This window comes from Ambystoma mexicanum, chromosome 4q, assembly GCF_040938575.1.
Source record: "Ambystoma mexicanum isolate Mex_15411 chromosome 4q, UKY_AmexF1_1, whole genome shotgun sequence".
Taxonomy (NCBI): domain Eukaryota; kingdom Metazoa; phylum Chordata; class Amphibia; order Caudata; family Ambystomatidae; genus Ambystoma; species Ambystoma mexicanum.
This window is the reverse complement of record NC_090928.1, coordinates 1,147,248,912-1,147,269,740: the sequence shown is the minus strand read 5'-3', so window position 1 is coordinate 1,147,269,740 and position 20,829 is coordinate 1,147,248,912. Positions and strand designations below refer to the sequence as shown.

General features: G+C 45.3%; 1 long non-coding RNA gene across 1 annotated transcript in view; it reads left to right on the top strand.

Moving 5' to 3' along the window:
- Positions 1–20,510, top strand: part of LOC138467158 (uncharacterized) — a 162,461-nt gene extending 141,951 nt beyond the window's left edge. The window contains exons 3-4 of the long non-coding RNA XR_011268082.1: positions 11,341–11,431; positions 20,324–20,510. This is a non-coding gene — a long non-coding RNA (uncharacterized lncRNA). The remainder of the gene's footprint in view (positions 1–11,340; positions 11,432–20,323) is intronic.
- The last annotated feature ends 319 nt before the right edge of the window (positions 20,511–20,829 follow it).

The window sequence follows — 20,829 nt, the reverse complement described above, 5'->3', positions numbered from 1 at the left end:
ACACCAGCGCGGGGGGAACAGGGACAACAAGGACCTACAAGAGAACAGCAGGGTTACCAACAACAGCAGGGACTGCCACAGGGCAGCACGCAGCAACAGTTAGTAACACAACAATAGCCACAGACATATTCACTACCGCAACAACAGGTAGCGATATCACAACAACACCGAGTGGAGCAGGTACAGCAGCCCACTCAAATACAGGACCATAAGGTAACCTCGACCAATACACAGCTACAGCAAACACAACTGGGAAGGGTGACTGTCCTGGGACACAACCCTTACACAGGAAGTGGTCAATCATTATACCCACAATAGGACATCCCACAGACGTCCTTGGTGTGTCCCATCCTGTCGGTAACACCTAATAGTGCGGAGGAACCATGCATTGAGGTAACGATAGGTGACAAAAAATTATCATTCCTTGTTGATACTGGGGCAACCCGGTCTTGCATAAGGGAAGGTAAATTTAAGATGTCAGGTGAGGCCATGAACACCCAAGGATTCTCTGGGGCTAGGGGGTTGGTTCCCTTTACTGATAACATCTCCTTATCAATAGGGGATTATGACATGTCCGTCCTGCTCCTGTATTCAAGGGAGTCGCCAGTAAACATACTTGGGAGAGATATAATGAGCAGGTTGAATATGACAATCTCCTTCACGGAGGACGGCATAATTTGTTCCACCCCAGGAATGAACATGCTCACTGCACGGCAAATTATGCAAGCATACTGTGGGCAGACAGTGACTCGGGCTGAGCCAGTAGATGGCGAACTCTTCCAGTACGGAACAGCATGGCATTCGCATGGATGCCAGGAATAGAAGGGAAGATCTGGAGGAGGCCAGCAGCCTATTTGTTCAGACCTGAGACACCAGCCAATGAACCAGAAGGAGAGGTGATTTCAGTGAGCATCGAGAGCATTATAGCGACTGCTGATTATATCGCAGTACAGGAAGGAAGAGCATGGAGGGCAGTGATAGCGCTGGCTGAGGGATGCAGACTCACCCAGGTGTCCGATGAGGAGCTCTTTTCAGAAGACAAGGAAGAGGGTGAAATGGTATTTATGATGAGTGTAGATATATGGCTAAGAGTGACCTACAAGCAAGTGGCACAGAAAATTGCCATGGCACTTGAAGCACCCGCATCTACCCCAGTTCCCTTTTACGAGGAAGATATGGCAAAAGTTCCAACATCACTGTGGACCACTAGTCCCTCTGACGTGGGCTGCATAAAGAGTATCGGGGGAGTAAGAATAAAACTGAAAAAGGGTGCAATACTCCCTAGAGGGAAGCAGTACCCACTATCAAAAGAGGCAGATGAGGGCATATACGAAACAATAACGGCCCTAATAAATAACGGCATACTGATACCATCAGAATCACCATGTAACACGGCCGTGTACCCAGTGCGCAAAGCTAAAGGAGGGTCTTGGCGTTTCATCCAGGACCTCAGGCCCTTGAACAACATTGTGGAAGCAGAATACCCCATAGCAGCAAAACCGGCCACAATATTATGTGGAATTCCAGCAGAGGCCTCAAAGTTTACAGTGATTGACTTCAAAAAAGCCTTTTTCTCAATACCCCTGCACCCAGATTCACAAGACCTGACAAGCTTCACGTACAGAAACACAAAATGGAAACACACCAGGTTACCACAAGGGTACTGCGAGTCACCCTCAATTTTCAACAGAGTAATACAGATGGACTTGGGAAATGTTGAATTGGAAAGTACGGTGCTGCAATATGTTGACGACATAATAATTTGCAGCACAAGCGAAAAAAGATGCAGGGAGGACTCATTGAAAATGCTGACAATATTGGCTGAAAAAGGTTACAAGGTAGACAAAGAAAAGTTACAGTACTGTCAGGAACAGGTATTATACATTGCTCAACTAATATCCCAACACGGCAGAAAGATTGCACCACAAAGGGCACAGGCTATATCAAACACGCCACTGCCACAAACAGTGAGAGAGCTGCAGCAGTTCCTGGGATTGTGCAACTACTGTAGAGCATGGGTTTTTGATTACAGCTCATACATAGGACCCCTACTTAAAGCATTGAGAGAAGCAAACAAAGGGGAGAAAAAATTGGGGTGGACAAGGGAAATGAAGGAAGCATTTGACGAGTTGAAAAACGCGATATCAACTGCTCCGGTACTGGCCACCCCAGATTATGAACGAAAGTTCCTTATCTTTTCACATTGCGATTCAGCAGTAATGAAAGCAGTGTTGGCTCAGAAAACAAGCATGGGATACAAGCCAATAGCGTTCTACAGCGGTCACTTGGACCCTGTTATGTTAGGTCATTTCCCTTGTGAACAAGGTCTTGCCGCAGCTGCCTTCGCGGTAGAGAAATCATCATCTATTACAATGGGGTGCCCAACCACACTAATCGTGGAGCATGCACTATTTGCAATATTAAACAAGCCTAAGTCCACACTAACCACGCAGAGGGCGTCAGGTTATGAGATCATCTTATCTAGACCAGAACTATCTATTGTTAGATGCAGTACAGTTAACCCTGCAAGGTTTATAGTGGAAGTTATTGAAGAAGGTGACTATGTTCATGACTGTACGCAGACTACTGAAATGTATTCATGTAGTAGAAAAGTTGAAGAGGATGCGCTCAATGGAGGAGAGCTCTTGTTCATTGATGGGTCATCAACAATAGACCAGAGTGATGGGATAAGGAGAACTGGGGCAGCAGTTGTAAAAATGACAGAAGAATTGGTGTGTGTCCCGGTGAAATGTGTACAGTTACCACAGCATTATTCGGCTCAAGCAGCAGAATTGGTTGCACTGATCTTGGCGTTGAAGGAAAGCTTTGACAAAAGAGTTACTATATATTCTGATAGCGCATATGTCACGTCACCTGTCCACTCGGGGTTGACAAAATGGCGGAGAAGGGGGTTTAGGAGAGCTGACGGCACTCCAGTGCAACATGCTCTCTTGTTAGCTGAATTAATTGAAGTAATCAATAATCCCCAAGAAATAGCTTTGGTCAAATGCCCCGCACACACTAATGGAGAAGATCATATCTCAAAAGGGAATGAAACAGCAGACGCACATGCCAAACATGCAGCGTATTTTGGTGAACTATGGAACCCCCCAGAGTCAGGGAGAGGGAGGGGGATAGCTAAACAGATGTTGATAAAAGAAGGGTACACCCATCTCCCAGCCACACAGATAATGGAATTACAGGCGGCAGCACCAATGGCAGAAAAGGAACTATGGGTAGAAAGAGGATGTACAATGTCGCCAACTGATGCACTATGGCGTCAGGGTAACACTGGAAAGATGGTCATGCCATTGGCACTATTGAACACCACCCTGGGCCAGCTCCATCACCCAGCTCATACAGGGAAGGAAGTTATTGCAGCACGAATCAGGGAAGACTGGTTCTGCCCCGAGTTAAATTCTCATGTAACAAATTTTATCAGTAATTGCCTTACATGCCAACAGTTTACGGCCGGTCACACGCTGCAAGTGATAAAAGGTACTATACCCCGGCCAGAGGGACCCTTCCTGCACATTCATATTGATTACGTTGATATGATCAATGTATGTCAAGGAAATAGGTATATGATTGTAGTGGTATGCCCATTCTCCAGGTGGATTGAGGCAGGACCCTGCTCACATGCAGATGCTTTCAGAGCAGCTAAATTTCTAGTGAGGGAGGTTTTCCCCAGGTGGGGAGTGTGTGAAGTACTGCGGTCAGATAACGGCCCGCACTTCGCTAATGAAATGTTTCAGCACATCACGTCTTTACTGGGCATTAAGCATAAATTTGCGTGTGCATATCACCCGCAGGCCCACGGTGTATGTGAACGCCTGAATGGCCTATTGAAAGAGGAAATAGCAAAGATACAGCAAACAACAAAGAAGAGTTGGTTGTATTGTCTTCCACTAGCTCTATTTGAGCTAAGGAATAGGCCAGGGTCTGACCACCACCTCACTCCTCACCAGGTGGTGACCGGACGTCAAATGCGCCTTCCTCTAACGCCTACATCAAGAGCATTCACAGATTATGAAAACACTGCAACTGTTCTTGGTGATGAAATGTACCAATATGTGTCTTCTTTGATTACTAGTGTAGCGTTTGTATCTCAACAGCTCGAGCGCACGCGGGGCGGGTCTAAGAGTTATCAACAAGAAGACGCCGACAAAGAATTGGAAAAGGAAGGACTCAGCAAAATTGCTAAAGGTGACCACGTGCTACTCCTCAACTTCAATAGAAAGTGGAACAGCCCACGCTTTACTGGTCTTCACTTGGTAGAGGAGGTATCTACGAGAGCGGTGAAGTTGCAGGACAAGCATGCTTGGAATCACCTTCACGACGTGAAGATCTACAAACTCCAGACCCGCCCTAGCGTTACCGACAGGGCCATTGGAAGAACAACGACAGCATCACCTACAGAGAAGGAGACGTCGACCACAGCTGACGACGTTAGTGTCACTACACCCTATCACCCCCCAGAGTCCCCAGAGACAAGTACTGAAATAAACACTGGACACTTGCCCACAACCCATCCCATGGTCACGAGATTGAAAAGTAAACAGACTTCCGCCAATTGAGCCCCAAACACCCTGCCCACTAAGGTCACCCCAGTTGAAGGACATTATTTTGCGCACATACACATGTAAACACTTGTATGTTTTCTCTTTTTCTTCTCTCGCACATGCAGGTACCATGTGTAATTGTATTGTTAAGAAAATAAGTAACTAACAGCGTACATTGACCAGGAGTAGATGCTACCCGCGGACGATAATTACCCTGAAGCCCTATCACACCAATTTGTATATCATATAAGAAGGCCAAAGTACCTAAAAAGAATGAGGGTACCTGTCTATTACACCACATTTATTTTGTCCATAGAACAATCAATGCCCCATCTTCACCAGCACTTACCTGCTCTAAGAGATAGATCACTTAGGTTGGCGTGGGAACAGCTCTTCGCCTGGGCACTGAACGACTACTTGATAGGGAGGGCTTAATAACAACAACTAACCATATTTACAAGCATATTGAGAATTTTCAGGCTGGCAACTTTAACCTCGCAAGAATAAGCTGCCGGACTGCAGGAAGGTAAGAACAAATGCCGGTGAGACTAGCTTTTGTAATAAAAATGATAGGAGTACTGGTCATCACTGGTCTATTGGCTGCCTCTGTATGGCAGAAAAGTTATGCTGTCAATATTATGGCTGCACCCAAACTTAACGTACCCCCTCCCACGGCTGCAACAGGTGTTACGTCAGGTGGTACTAGCAACCCTCCGCATAAGGGAAGTAGAGTTAAACGCAGCACGTACTCAGATAATAAGGGTATTGATAATTACATAACAGATTCAGCACACGTCTCGAACAACATGTGGTACCAGCACATGACCCAAATAGGTAAGCAGACAACAGAAGATAGCTGTTATGTCTGCTCATTGATCCCATACGCTATGAGCGCTTCTCGAACATTCGTTGCCACAGAAATAGAAGAGAAGACGGCACGATGTATAATATATCTGGCACTATTCCAAAAGAGAGGGCAATTTCAAGGAACGGTGGTGAGAATGGTGTGGAAAACGCGAGACACATATCCATACGAAAACAATTTCCTCAAGTCATATTTGAGTTATCCCAAGAGCTGTTTGCATGCTGAAGCGTTCAGGTACATGACAAGTGGCCCTGAAAAGGGAAAAACGAAGAAAGTAACACTACAATACCTACCATGTGATTGGTACGCCACTGAAGTTCCTGGCACACAAGGCTGTTGGGAAAGACCACTGGTAACAATAACAGGGAAGGTATACATGAACAATGAATGGGACATGGGTGTGGTCGGTAGCAACATGGTAACAAGAGAAAATATTACCACCATAAAGAAACACAATGACAGATGTTGGACGATATGGGGCAAGTACGTACCCATGCTGACATGGATGGAGAAGGATGAAGGCCCAATGAGCATACTACCGTTGACCGCACCCAAGTTATGCTACCAACATAGAGGAGATGTAGAGGTGGGATACAACACCAACTGTGCAAGCATGTTAGAGTTACCAGAGGGGGGTGCAGGAACAGCAGTGTTAATGGATCAGTACTGGGCCTGCGGAAATAAGGCATATCACACCCTGCCCCCGTTGTGGAATGGTATATGCACAATGGTACACATTAATGTAACATCACTAGTGGTACCCCAAAAACATGTGAACATGGCCAACTTCCCCAAAATGGATGAAGGGAACAAGAGGAAGAAGAGATCGGTACAACCACAGAGGGGTTCGGACAACGACAACAACAACAATAATGTCCTGAACAGGAAAAAGAGACAAGGAGAACCTCTGACAGGAAACTACCTGTGGGGAAGGTCGGAAACAGCACTCACTTCTATCCCACCAGAACACAGATTATTTAGCAGAGCCGCAATGTTCTTCTCGTCAATAATACACCCTGGACTACAAGCTTATGCAAACGCTAAATGGCTCCAGATAACCCGATGGGAGCTGATGATGACTATTAATTCAACGGTAAACGGAATCAATGCAATAAAAGAGGAACTACGAGCGGTGAGGATGGTAGCACTACAGAACAGATATGTATTGGATCTCCTTACAGCGATGGAGGGAGGAGTTTGCGCAAAGATAGGACAATCATGCTGCACATTTATTCCTGCTAACGATGCCGACAATGGTACACTCACCGAAGCAGTATCACAACTGGCCCAAATGCACTCCAAAATGATGGAAGAAAGTAAAGGAGTGAAGAAGGATGACAGCTGGTTTTCATTGTTATGGTCATGGATGCCATCATGGCTGTCGGACGGGCTGAAGATTATAGTTGGATGTATAATACTGGCTGGGGCTGCATTGATTATAATAAGGTTCTGGAAGGCCCGGAAGGCACGCACTACAGACGAAATGATCGAAATGGTTGGTATGCACCCCTTGATGCCAACTGATGATGACCAGCACACAGACACCATAATAAAGGAAAGAGAGAGACTGCGCAAACAGATCATCACCAACCACCTGGACCCACCATCCGTAAAGCTCGTAAACCCAAGAAACCCGAGGAGCTACATCGGGAGATGGGTATACTGCAAACCGGGAGGAAGTTGTGTATATATGTATTGGTCATTTGAGGACCATGTAAACCACTATGGACACCTGGGAGGAGTAACTAAAATATGGAGAGTAAGAGGAGATAAAGAAAAGGATTTGTTTGTGGTCGACAAGTCGACCAGAGGGGGGACTGAAGTGGGAGAATGGGAGAAAAGACTCCCCCCAATCTCCTCGCGCCCCTGGCCTAGAGGATCGAGACCCAGATACCCGCCACGAGATGAATTTGCTTATCTACCAGACGACCAAATACCTTGGTACAGGAACATACGGATGTGCCCACCAGCCTGCCCGTCAGCCTGCCCTGCTCAAGCCGACACCTGCGGCATGGATGAACTCGACTAAGCCCTTCAACAATAAGGAAATACATTGTTAGAGATGCCATGACGACCTAGCCAACTGTCAAGACCACCCGTACAACCATGCACACTGGACACCCCCACACCAATCCACACGAAGAACATACTCAGTGCTATGACGTAGGTGACGGACACACCCACTGACGCGCATCTTTATTATTTTTCACATAGGTTCTCCGAAATGCAGAAACGCAAGACGCACAAAGCACTCATTTACATGCTTGCTGACGCTTCTCCCGACCCTTGCATTGCAATGAAAACACAATGAAGACATGATACTGCCTGTGAAGCAATGTGACACTGCAACTTAAGTGCAGTGCATTAAACATCCCCACCTATGCGCCAGGCCCTAGTAGGCCGCAAGCAAGAGCCTCCATGAACACTGGGTGAGCAAGAGTACAATTGCTGACCCCGCAGAACGAGCCCAGCGAGAAATGATAGCCAAGGGAGCGATGTTGCAACTCGTATGCTACCAGCCGACGCCAAGGTCGCACCTGTAAGCAAAGCCAGACACGCAGAGGCAAATACAACTTTAAATGTGCAGAATTCTGCCTCAGCCACGGTCTCTCCTCACGTGACCAAGCCAAACCTGACAGGGTGCCAGACCCACGAGGGAGAAGTCGCCTGGGTCCCACGTCTGGGACACAGGCTGCAACAATGAAATGACCCAATGGACACCTACAGCAATGGGAATGGTCTGCTCTCAGGCATATGAGCAAATCCACGCATTGTCTGCACGAACACATAGTTACATATTGTTGCAAATGACAGGTACACCGCGAGCTGGTAACAACGATGGTCCCAGGCTGAGGGGCTCGCGAGTGGACCAATCAGAACATGGGGCACTCATCACTGACGCCACTAACATTAGCCAATCATTAGGGGTCTTCGTGTAACAATTTTCAAGTATCTAATAGAAGGGACAACCCAAGTGTACCACCTGACTGACCCTTAACCACTAACAACGTTCTCTATACGTATGCTATACTAACCCTACCACTCGAGGAACCAATCCAGAGTGGCGATAGGTTTTTTGCTTACTTTTCCAGGTGACGCAAGTAGCGCATCATACTGAGGCAAAAACGGGCCTGCGAGCCCCACGAATTTCGAGAGTCTGGACAGAGGTCTGCGGAAGGCCCAGCCGACCCCGGGAGAAACTCCCCGACAGTGGGCTCGTGCCACTTTCTAGTGAAATTCCTAATTAAAACAGAGTCTCCGGAAAAAAGTTTACGAACACATAACTTTTCAAGTCTGGTTGCTGTATTGTCTACATCTGTGACTTAAGACAGACACCCCTTCTGCTTGAGTTGATTTGAAATGACAGAGATTCTATTGGTCATACATGTTAAGTATGCATGTAACTAATTTCCTAGCAATTCTGCAGTTGTCTGGGCATCACTTCTATTCCACAATGGAGGAGTCAGAGGTGTTCTCATCCACCTCCCTGTAACTAGCTTGTGGGGCGTGAAGTGGTGGTCTGAACCGGGCTGATTTCTTAGTGCATATAATGCAAGGGGCAGGCAATGCAGTCACCCCCTTCTTCAGTGTCAATTTAACTTTTGCTATCCTTTCCATGAGAAGACGTTGAGTCTCTCACATATCACATATCCCATTCGCTTGCGGGGTATAAGCAGAAGAAAATGTATGTTTATTACTAAGAAATAGCTAATCTGTTTGAATACCTCATTTACAAAATGGGGTCAATTGTCAGATCTCAGCAGAAATACTTCCCATCTAGGAAATACTTCTCAAACTAAAAACTTTGCAGCACAAATGGCATCAAGATGTGTGCATGGACCAGCTTCAACCCATCTTGAGAAGGGGCACACTACAATTATCATATACCTGTATCCATGACATACTTGCAGCATGGCAACATAGTCAATATGTAAATACTGAAAAGGACCATTTGGTCGAGGCATCACTCCTCTGACTGTTCGCAGGGTGTGCCCAGCAGTAAACGTTTGACATAGGATGCAATTTACTACATGAAAAAAGCAACGTGCTCTAACGGGTTCAGTACAAATCAGTCCTCCGTGATAGATGCTGCAAGGCTCTCCCTAGTTACATGTGCAAGGTAGTGTAGCTGTTCTAACACCACCCTTAATAAGGCCACAAGCATCACCGGTTTACCATTGCTTTTTTGTCACCACAATGCATCAGAAGGGGATCCAGAAAAGCCCCTCTGTGTCTGCAGCTCTTTTTCGTCCTGTGGTGCCCCACCTTGAACTTCCATCAATTGCGTTCTTGACAAATGATTAAACCCTTCATCGATAACCATCATTGTAAGCATTTTCTCTTTCACATCAGGAGTATCAAAACTGTAAATGTCAGACGAATATGCAAACCTTTTGGCCTCTTCGTCTCCTGCTTGGTTTCTGTGTGAAATAAAATCAGTTACCTTAGTATGAGCTGTGCACTTAACTATTGCAATGGCTACTTGGAGTTGTAGTGCCTTGGTAAGCCTGTCCACTAATGTTGCGTGTTGCACTAGAGCGCTATCCGCTCAGAGGTAGCCTCTCCTTTTCCACTGTGCTAACCCTGCGTGCACAGTTGACTTCACGTAGGCAGAGTCACTGTACACCATCACTTCCTGCCCTGCATGATTCTGAGTGTGACAATAAGCGCCAACAGCTCTGCAACCTGTGCTGAAAAATGATACGGCAGCCTCGCACTTGCTACAACTTCAAATTCCAAGTTAGCTCTGTGCCTTACCACAGCTGATCCTGAATGCCTTTCTCCATCAGTATGATCGATTTTTGAAGGCCTGTCAATAAAGTGAACCTCCCCCGCTGGTAGAGCATTCTACTTTACCCTTGGGATCTCATCATAGAATTCCTCATAATTGGAGCAATCATGTACTTGCTCGTCCCCTGCCAATGGTTCGGCTACAAGCGTGGCAGGATTCACTATTTTACACCTGACTATTTTGATCGCTGGATTTGATATGACCACCTCATAAGCAGAGGCTCTTTGAGACATCAATGTACCCTTGGGGTTCTCCAAGGCAGCAAATAATACATGCTCAACAAATAAAGTCATGGAACACCCCATCACTATGCTTGTGGACTTCAGAATAGTGAATACGGCTGCTGCCAGCGATTGTTCACAAGGAAAGTGTCCTCTCATAACTGGGTCTAGAATCCAACTATAATATGCTAAGAGTTTGTGCCCTAGATTGCTTCTCTGCATGAGAAATGCTGTCATGACTGTTCCATTTGTGTATGAAAAGAGGAAGAACTCCTCAGAAAAATTGGGAATTCCTAAAACTGGAGCTGTGCAAATAGCTTTTTTAATTCATCAAACCCTTCCTCCATTTTCTCAGTCCATTCAATGTTTTTGTTATTCACCTGTGCTTTATTCAGAGCCTGCAAAAGGGGTCTTGTACTTATACTATAGTGAAATACCCATGCTCTGACATAATTACACAGTCCTAGAAACTGTTGCATTTGCTTTATCATGTGCAGTTTTGGTGTTTTCATAATTGCCTCAGCTCTTTCAGGTGTAACTTTCTTTCCTTCATGCAAAATTAACTGACCTATGTATATATCCTTTGTCTGCTGGAATAATCATTAAATTAATCGAGTCCCGTCTGCACTATTCTTCTGTTGTGCTATAGACTAAAATATAATCTACATACTGCAACACAATGCTTGGCAAATCAATATTGCTTAAGGCCATCTGCAGGACTCTATTAAAGATCGATGGAGACTCACAGTACCCTTGGGGCAAACGTGTGCTTTTCAGTTTAGTCTGATGGAACGTAAATGATGTAAGAATTTGGGAATCCTTGTGCAACGGGATTGAGAAAAATGCATTTTTCAAGTCAATCGCTGTGAAATAATGTGCCTATGCATAAAATCGTTGCAGGATTCGGAACTAGAGGACACTCTGCATCTACAATCTGGTTAATCGGCTTCATGTCCTGAATTAAATGCTACAAGATACTGCCTTGCTCAAGGTAAACTTGCTCCTGGTTTCAGCTTAATCTTAACTTCTCCCACCCCCTTCAACAGGCCTATGTCATGGTGTCCCGTAGTCCATAAAGAGGTTGGCATCTTTTCCATGTCTTCATCAACAAATGGGGGACGCTGCCGCACTATCACCATTTTCTGTGGGATTTCTCTTCTTTCTATCCTAATCCAATAATGCTCACCTCGAACACCACTTCATCGTCTGACGGATCGTCTTTAAACATATCCTCGTCAGTGACGTCAGTCAATCTATACCCTTCCACAATGCCAATTACCGTTCTCCATGGCCTGCCATCATCATTGGTTCCTTCGAGCATAGCCAGTTCCCCTCGTACTATGACTGCCTTTAATTCTAAGGGAATAATCTGTCCCCCCTCTTCATCCATAGGCACATGTGGCCTGAACACGAATTTGTCAGGTACCCTCATAATCTTACCCACTTAACCGGTTAACAATGTTAAAAAAATGTGTATCCCTTAGTGAAAACAGTTTCCTCGCCAAGTTATTTGTCCTGTAAAAGCCATGATAAATTTGCCCCTGTTTGAATAATGTATTCCTGGCGTGGAACACACTGTACCTTCATCAGTGAAGGAACTTGTCATATTTAGCTTCATCATTAAATCTCGGCCCAAAATATCACATTCTCCAATAGAGACTGGTAATTTCTCAGTAAAAGGAACTCTACTTGTATTTCCAGAGAACCCTTGATCATTCATGGCATTGCCTGATAGCAAAAATGTTCCCTCTCGTATACATGAGCGAGTTGACCCAGTGTCTACTAAAAACGAAAATGATTGCATCCTATGCTAACATCAACCCTCGGTTCCTCTTGAGGATGTGGCATCACCAATAGTGCTGAGCACATCAAGTCACCCTGTGAGCTATCCTATTGTGGGTACATGCTTATTCCTGTGCTTGTGAAATGACTCCCTCCCATGACAGTGACACCCCCTACTCTATGGGTCAATAACTGTCCTGTGTTTGCATTTTGCTGTATCTGTATAGGTGCGTGTTGTGACTGCCCTGTTGCAATGGCTGATACACTGTCTGATCTTGGTCAAACCCGTCCCTACTTTGTGGGATATATGCTGGAGGATAAGCTATCACCCCTCGCGGGAATTTCCCATTTTGCACATACCCTTGACTCCCACATATTCGTGCAATGTGCCCTGTCATTCCACTTGTCCACCAGACAGGAGGGAGTTTTCTAATCTGCCCTCCCTGCATGCTTTGATTATCATTCTGTACATTCTGAAAACCTCCTTGATTATTCTGGAAACCTCACCTTCTTCTGAAACCAGGTCTCCTGCCTCTCGGCATGAACCTATTCCCTCCTTCATCCGATTGCTATTAATTATTCGCCTGTGACATATCTGCTACTTGCTGCATCTCTGCCCCAGTGCGATTGTCATTACCGCTCCTTCTATAGCGTATTTTGACAATTTCTTCAGAACTAATTTAGCTTCCTCGAGGTTCCTAGCATCTTCCCTTTTTTTATTTTTCTCTTGCAACAATCATCAATGATGCGCAATGGTCAACTGTATTTCTGCCCATGGCTTTGCTTCCATTCACACTAGCTTCTTGAGCTGTCTCTGTACCTGTTCTGGCAGTCCCTGACACAAAATATGAAAGAATACAGGTATTGCTTTCCCCCAAAGACCACTGTTCCTGAAAATGTTGAATGTAAGCAAGCAGATCTTCGGCCTCTTTCATCTTATGTGCCATAATTGCACCATATCTGACACACCAGGATATTGTACTCTAAGCGCTTTCCTACAATTGCCTACTGCCCCCCTACAATTATTGAACTGCGCACCATCACGTGTTGTGTTGTGTGCTGTGACACTTGAGTATCCTGCTCTCCTCCACAAGTCATCTGCCCTTTCCCCAAGGATAGCTGCTTGAAGTCCTTTAATGGCTAAAGTATTTCCTCCTGTCATTTTTTTTCCAATTCATAAATCCATTCCCCGTGCCCGCCATTGAGCTGGGAAGTTTACATCTTAAATTGTCTTTATCCATCTGGGGCCAAGGGATATACTGCGGTCTGACTCCTCCTTTCTCTAGTAAAGGGAATCGCGAGATCCAAAATTCGCAATCGGCTCCCATCATCTGCCTATCAATAGCATGGACAATGGTTCCTGATTGCCTTCTACCTGGTAATAACCTCAGTCTACTCACATATGGCAGCGATTCCCCCCTCTTACTATGAGATCAGCCTTTAGGTCGCTCTGAGTACACCAGAGGCTTTGGCGTCTTTTCTTTAGGTTGGTCTAAGTCTTACTTCCTTATCTGTCTGGTAGCATCCCTCAGGACCGCATGCACTGAAACCCTCCTCCCCACGGAAGGTTTCCCTGTCTTCGTCTGACATATCTTGTCCCCAACTAGTAAGGCTGTCATCTTCTCATCTCTGTTTAGAGTCAGCCTGCCCAAAGACAAGGCTATGAGCTCGAGACTAAACAGGCTTCCCTCCTTACCTCATGGCTGGAAAATTTCAAATCGATCTTCTTTTCCCCTGTTCCTTGATTCACTTTTTGCTCTCATCTCCTGATAAGCTTTATCAATTCTGGCTCTGATATTGCCTATCTTGAAATTCTCCCCTAGGTCTACTCTAGAGGATCCTGGCATTGCTTCTTGCAACTGGAGAATCTCCTCTATGTTGCCCCATAATACTACTGGATTTGGTTCCATTAACTCTTTCTCAATCTAATCAATATCGCACGCCCTTTATCTTCTCTTTCATTCCATTTCCTCATCAAATTCCCTTAGTTTATTTGCTTCCCCTCTAACCCTTTCTTCTTCCTGTCTTTTTGTTTCCCTTCTTTCATTTGCCCTACGCAGCACTTGGTCTCTGCGTCTTTGCATTCTTTCATCTCTTAATTTCTGTTCTTCTCTCTTCTTTTCTAACCTGTCTCATTCTTTGATTGCTCTTTGTCTATTTTCATATCTTCTTTGCTCTTCTGCTCTTTCTTCCTTTCTTAGCTGTTCTTCCTGGTACATCTGCTCTCGTCTTTGTCTACTCTTTTCTTATTCTCATCTTCTTTCAATTGTTTCTCTTGTTCCCTGTCTTTTTTATCCTACTCATCTTGATCATACCCTTGCCACACTTCCTTGATGTTCTTCTCATCAAGTTTGAGCAAAATCTGTCCACTCATCCATTAATTTTGTATGATCGCTATATCGCCAGTTTTGTCTTTTTCTCCTTTCCATCTCTTAATTTCTCATTCTGTTTCTAGGGTCTCACTTGGTCGTTCACTTTTCTGCTTCTCCTGTTTGACTTTAGAGATAACTTCCTTTTCTGAAGTCCTTTCTGGACTCTCCTCGCTGCTATAAACAGGTGGTTCATGTATTGGATTACAATATCCTGTTGCTGCCTTTAGTTCCCTTAATGTACACAATCCTTTTGTACCATCACCATTTACTCCAGGCGCGGTAGGGGGAGCAGAAGTCTCAACACCCCCTCTTTACACTGGTTAAGCATCCAGTCCACAGGAGGCGGATTTTCCCGTTCCTCTTGGTACATCTTCCAAGGCTCTAAGCTAGCTAACCTTTTTTCCAATTTGTTTCCCATGTACGCAGCATGCAGGAATGTGGTCATGTGTTGCAAAACCACTTTGGACAATTATCTATCTTGTGGCCATGGCATAAACATTTTATCTGCCGTGCCGTTAACCCATTCTGCACTATATTGCTTAAGTTTGGGTGTGTGTTTTGGCAGTTGCCTACACAGGTGCATTAACGGAATAACATCCTCCATAGTGACAAGTCTTAATCGACTGTCGATACTTATTGTTATTTTACACAAAAAATATGTTTCAGAAAAACAATATGAGCGCACATCACTTGCCACCACTCCAAACCTCTATTTCACACTTTACTTCAATCTACCTATTCAGTCGGCACCGACAATGACTAAACAAATACACTTCTTTACTCTCAACCTCTTAACACATCCTATTATTTGTCGTTCTTCGACATATCATTCTTTTCTCTATAGATAAAACACATAAAATACACAAACAGACAGACTAGCTGGCCTCAACATGTATCCCTTCTCAGTGCTCATAGCTGCTATTCTTGCCCCTAAAAATACTCCGATAGGAGTGTACGTTTTCCCTTACAACCACCTTGTCTGTGTGTCGTCTATTTATCCACTTGGATTTTGATATAACTTCTACTAAAAACATTCCTTGAACGTAGGACTCTGGGCTTATCTGTGACGCTCCTCATCATATACCTTTATTTGATGCTCTTCGTCATTAACTAAATACCCAATCAACCCTCCATTACTTTCTTCCCATGATCACTTTCTCCAATTATTTATTTATTCAGTTTTTTGCCACCTTTCTCAATCTACTCACCATTCGCTTTTCAGCTCCTGACCCTCTGGACTGTCTCCTTCTCTACCAGCCACAGTCGTTTTTGGTCCGCTCAGCTCCTTGTGAAAACCAGGCAGATATTTCATGAAAGAGGAACCCGTCCCACATATCTCTATTATCTTGCAAGAACATCTCGGTCGGCCGCTATCCACAGGAAGCCTTGCGGTCCTCCAGCTAAATGGCAGAGGACGTCTGATATTCCGAGACCCTTAAAAGCCTATTTGGTCAACAGATCTTTAACCATACTCTGCTACCACATGAAACCCGGGACCAGAGGCCCTTTAAGACGAGGAAGCAATACTTAGAGATGGATGGGTACTCATACATCAATGATCAGACCGACTCAGGAAGTTGGCAAAACACTGTACTGTTTTATAAACAATTATCTAAAACACGGAGCGGCGTTACAGCGGACATCAACGAACATTCGCTAGATTTCTCTCAAACCATCACATGAAAAAATAGCATTGTTATACCAACAATTTGTCACTACTGATGTCATTCTAGGTGGCAAACTAAGAAACCCTAGTAGGGCATGTGATAGGATTAAAGTGAACATCTAGTTTTAAGTCCCATACTGACGGGAGTTGTGATTGAGTAACTAAGACCAGGTGGACTACTAAGCCCATCCCAGGTGCAAGTCATCTTATATGTCATACTTATACATGACACCATATTGGCTTAACAAACTATATGGCTCCTAAAAATGTGGTCCTCTATGATTGGTTTACACGCTTGTACCCTTCTGCAATATTCCACTTGATAGCAGCACGTAAGCTGGTTACCCCAGGTGCTGGGAGAGTCGGCCTGGTCATGTCTCCCCACCCAATTAGCTCTCATCCATCATCACTCCTGCGGTCTGCCATTCAATTAAGGCTTTGAACTCGGCCTTGTAGAGACTCACTGTGGACTCAAGGGAGAATGGCATGGTATTATCTTCTGGTTTTGTTGTAGCTCGACCCACAGTCTATTTCCATCTGACCATGTGACTGGAGACCACGTTTTTGAGCTTTTTGTTGCATAGAATACTATTAAATGATGAACTCTTGATACCTTCAGTGTTTTTCCATTATACCTCAAAACGAGTTTGCTTCTTTCTCGCATTCATGTAGCTTCTTGACAGCTAACCAAGCTCACGGTGGCCGCGACTCTTGATGCTGGGCCAGCCAGCCTTTCTTGAATTCTCCTTCACCATTCGCTGTTTTCAACTGCGCCACACTTTAAGCCCTTTCCATTCACAGGGTTCAAATTTGCTAAAGCGCGCGGTGGAACATCCAGATTCTATACATTCCTATGAATATACATTGGCGCATTGCCGCAATCTATTTACTACGTAGCCAGTCTCAGGATCTCTTCGTCTACTTGCGTTACAGCATCTGTACAATTGTAAAAGGACTTTGCATTTTCTTCAGTGTTTCTTCGCATGAGCAATCTTCATTTCGATCCCTAAATGTTGCGTTTCTTCGATACCTCATCCTAATATCCTATAGAATGTCTATAGTACTTCTTCATTTGTGTCTTTTCTAGGTGCGTCAGTTCTGCTTCATATGACGTCACCAGTCTCCTTTCCCATTCATTTTCACACTTCTTTCCAGAAGACCATTATTTCTTTGTGAATGCATATAGGGTTTTCTCAATGGATACCTTATCTCATGGATTTTTTTGTGGTATAGGCATCCTCACTGGTACTGCACATGTCGCAATTTCTGGTTCCCAACATATAGGCAACATGGGGGCGCAGCTTCTGGTAGTGGTATTTGGCTCTTCCAAATATTCTGTTAAATGTACCAGTTTTATTGGGGAGAATAAAAGCCAAGCTCTAATCATGAGTCGACATAGCAAACTCCTATTTTTGGAAATTGAAGCATAGCTCTAATCATGAGTCAAAATGACCTTGTGTTATTGAAGGTAAATGAGACCATGTCAAGGATTCCTCAGGAGTCAAAAAGACAGAGAAAATGTCCACGGGGTGGTTCCAACTTACTTATTGGCAGACAGGTGTAGGGGACGCACTAATACACGTTTTAACATAGTCTGTGGGCCTCATCACGAGTTAGGCTGTAGCCCTTAAATGCAGCGGTAATGCAGTCACCACCGCATTTATGGGCTTGCCCAAACACGAGTTGGGTGCTAAATGGGCTTTATTACCCCATGCTTTCTGCTGGAGGTGAAAATCCCATTTAGTGCCCTGTTCTGGTGCTATTACTGCCGGCCCTATTACCGCTGGTGTTAATAGCACCCTCCAGTCCCATTGGGTCCAATGGACCCAATGGGGAATGGGGATTTCCCGCCTTCCCACTTCTCATGATCCAACGCTAATAGGGCCAGACTGAGTAGCAGTAACACAATTTGCATGGGCGGTCTACTGCCGGGATACCGCCCAACTCGTGATGAGGCCCATCTCCTAAAAATACTTGACCAGCCTCTTACCTGTCTCCACCCCCAACTTACCTGAAACCAGGATCCCCTTGGAGTACATCTGAGGGAAGTGGACGTGGGATGAAAAGGTAAAGGTTGGGATTCGATTCCACCAAAACCCCTAAGGAAGACACACTGGATTATAATACCCTTTAACACACAAAATGAAAGGCAGACAAAGAAATGCTGGTGTACAGTTTCTTTATTTGGTACCCTGATTAGCTATTTCTTTTCTCCCTGCACACTAGCAGTTTTTTAAAGGTTTTGATTTAAAAAGGGGGACTCAAAAGACACTGTGGGCCTCGTCAAGAGTTGGGCGGTAGCCCTTAAATCCGACGGTAACAGTATTAGCGCCACCAATACCACTCCGCTGGATCACGACTGCAATCCAGCCTGTGCAATTACAGTGGGACGCTATTACGGCACCGGCTGTAATTGCGTCAACAACCAATCGCGCTATTACAGACCTATCACAAGTACAGCATCGGCGCTGCTAGCGCTTGAAAACCGGCGCTAATATCTCTGAAAATACCCCCTGCCAAATACTGGAGGTAATAAAAGAACACAGGTGAGAGTAACAAAGCCACAGGTGAAAACAATGCATGCAAGAGGCCTACAAAAGACCAACCCTGGCACCACACACCCTTCCCAACATCATGTTGCCATTACGAACAGGGAGGAGACAGCAAGGAAGCCACAGGTGCAGACAATGCACACAAGGGGCCTACAAAAGACCCACTCTGGCCCCACACACCCTTCCCAGCACCATGTTGCCATTTGGAGCAATGAGTCGTGATGTGGACCTCTACATGCTGCACCAGGAGCTACAGAGGTCTGACAACCAGCCCAGGCACAGGGAGAACAGGGGGGCAGTGGAAGTAGGAGACCAGCCCCAGCAAGGCGGCCAGCCATCCCCAGGGTCAGGCCAACACCCTGGGCCATAACTGATGGACAGTTGGTACAGGCTGGCCAGGGCTCCCATCACCTAGTTGCTGAACATAATCCAAGGTGACATAGGTAGCAGGATTGCCATCAGCACTGCCAATGTACACCAAATGTAGGGGGGCAGACCCACAGGAAGGCATGCATGCATGCCACCAGGAGCCACAGCCAGCACCATCAAAGCACCAGTTGCATATACGTTTGGCACACAAGGACACATGCATACGGCCATCACACCTGAACCCCCAAATAGTGATGGGCACACACTTGTCCAAACACCATAACACATGTGACCACAACAACCACAATGCACCTTGTCTGTGTTGCAGTGCAGCTTCACACCCTGACACACAAGAGCAACCTCACCCAGGGCACCCCAAAGGAATGCTAAGTCAGAGGAATGCAATACCCATCCACAGAACCACTGCCCAAGATCTGGATAAAACCCAAACATGAACATCCCTGAGGGAGTGACCCATGAATATGAAAATGTAGATGCATGTGTGACAATCTGACAGAAGCTCCAGGCACGGAAAACCCAAAGGAGGGTTGGTGGGGACAAGAGACAGAAAATAAAACAGTGCTGGATCATGAAAACGAAACACACCCATGCCCTGATATTCACGGCCGCGGCTGTACAAGTACAGACTTCATAAAAGCACCGGCTCAGGCAGCCGCGGGAAAAGATATGACTCATGTAAATAGTTTACACGTCAAAGGCAACATGTTCCCTCTGAAGTCAGCGCCGGCTCGGGCAGCCGAGGGAAAAACTTGTTTAAGCTGTTTTCAGATTAAGGGCAGCAAGTTCCTTTCGAAGTCAAATCGCAGTCATAATGACCGGAACAGAAAACCATACGAGCGTGTTAGTAAACAAAAGAATGCACCACAGAAAACTGTAGAAGACAGCATTATTGTATCACAGAACTTACCGTGTACTTTTACAATGAAAACCAGAATTCTCCACAAGGCACCAGTGCGGGCTCCATTATGGGGACCAGGATCCTCCAAGGAAGGGGGCGGGGCTTGGAGGGGCTTTTCAAGCTTTCGGGCGGGGAAGCATCCTGATTGGGTGGAATTGTCCAAGCCCCTATATAAGGGAGGAGATAAGGAAAAACTGACAGATTTGTTTCCTTTCTGTTGCAGAGGTCAGCAGAGGGTGGGGAAGCAGCCGAGAGGTTCCAGTGGGCATACGAAGACTAAACTATGGTTTTTTCCTTATACTCCAACCAAGCCTGCTGATAACGAATTTTGGACTCTAAATAGGGGTTCTTACCCAACTTAATTTTCTTTTGTTACCATTTTTGAAGTCAATAAAGACACATTTTTATTAACCTAACTCCTGCTCCTAGTGATCCCTTACATCAAGTTAGAAAAAGAACACTGGTGCCATGTAGCTAAAGGCCCACCATCCACTGACACACCCACAGCCAAATACAAATGGACACTGGCCATGAACAGACAGTCATGACGGGATCCTGATCCAGATCCTGACGTCATGGATGCACCACTGTGCCAATGAAACAGATGGCACGTTGCAAGTAGAAAGTTGGTGTGATGCAGGAAATGCATTGGAGGGACAGGTTCTCCCTGTCCTTGTCCTGTAGTCCTTTTTCATTTGTGTTCTGTATTGTTTTCTGCCCAGGAGTCTA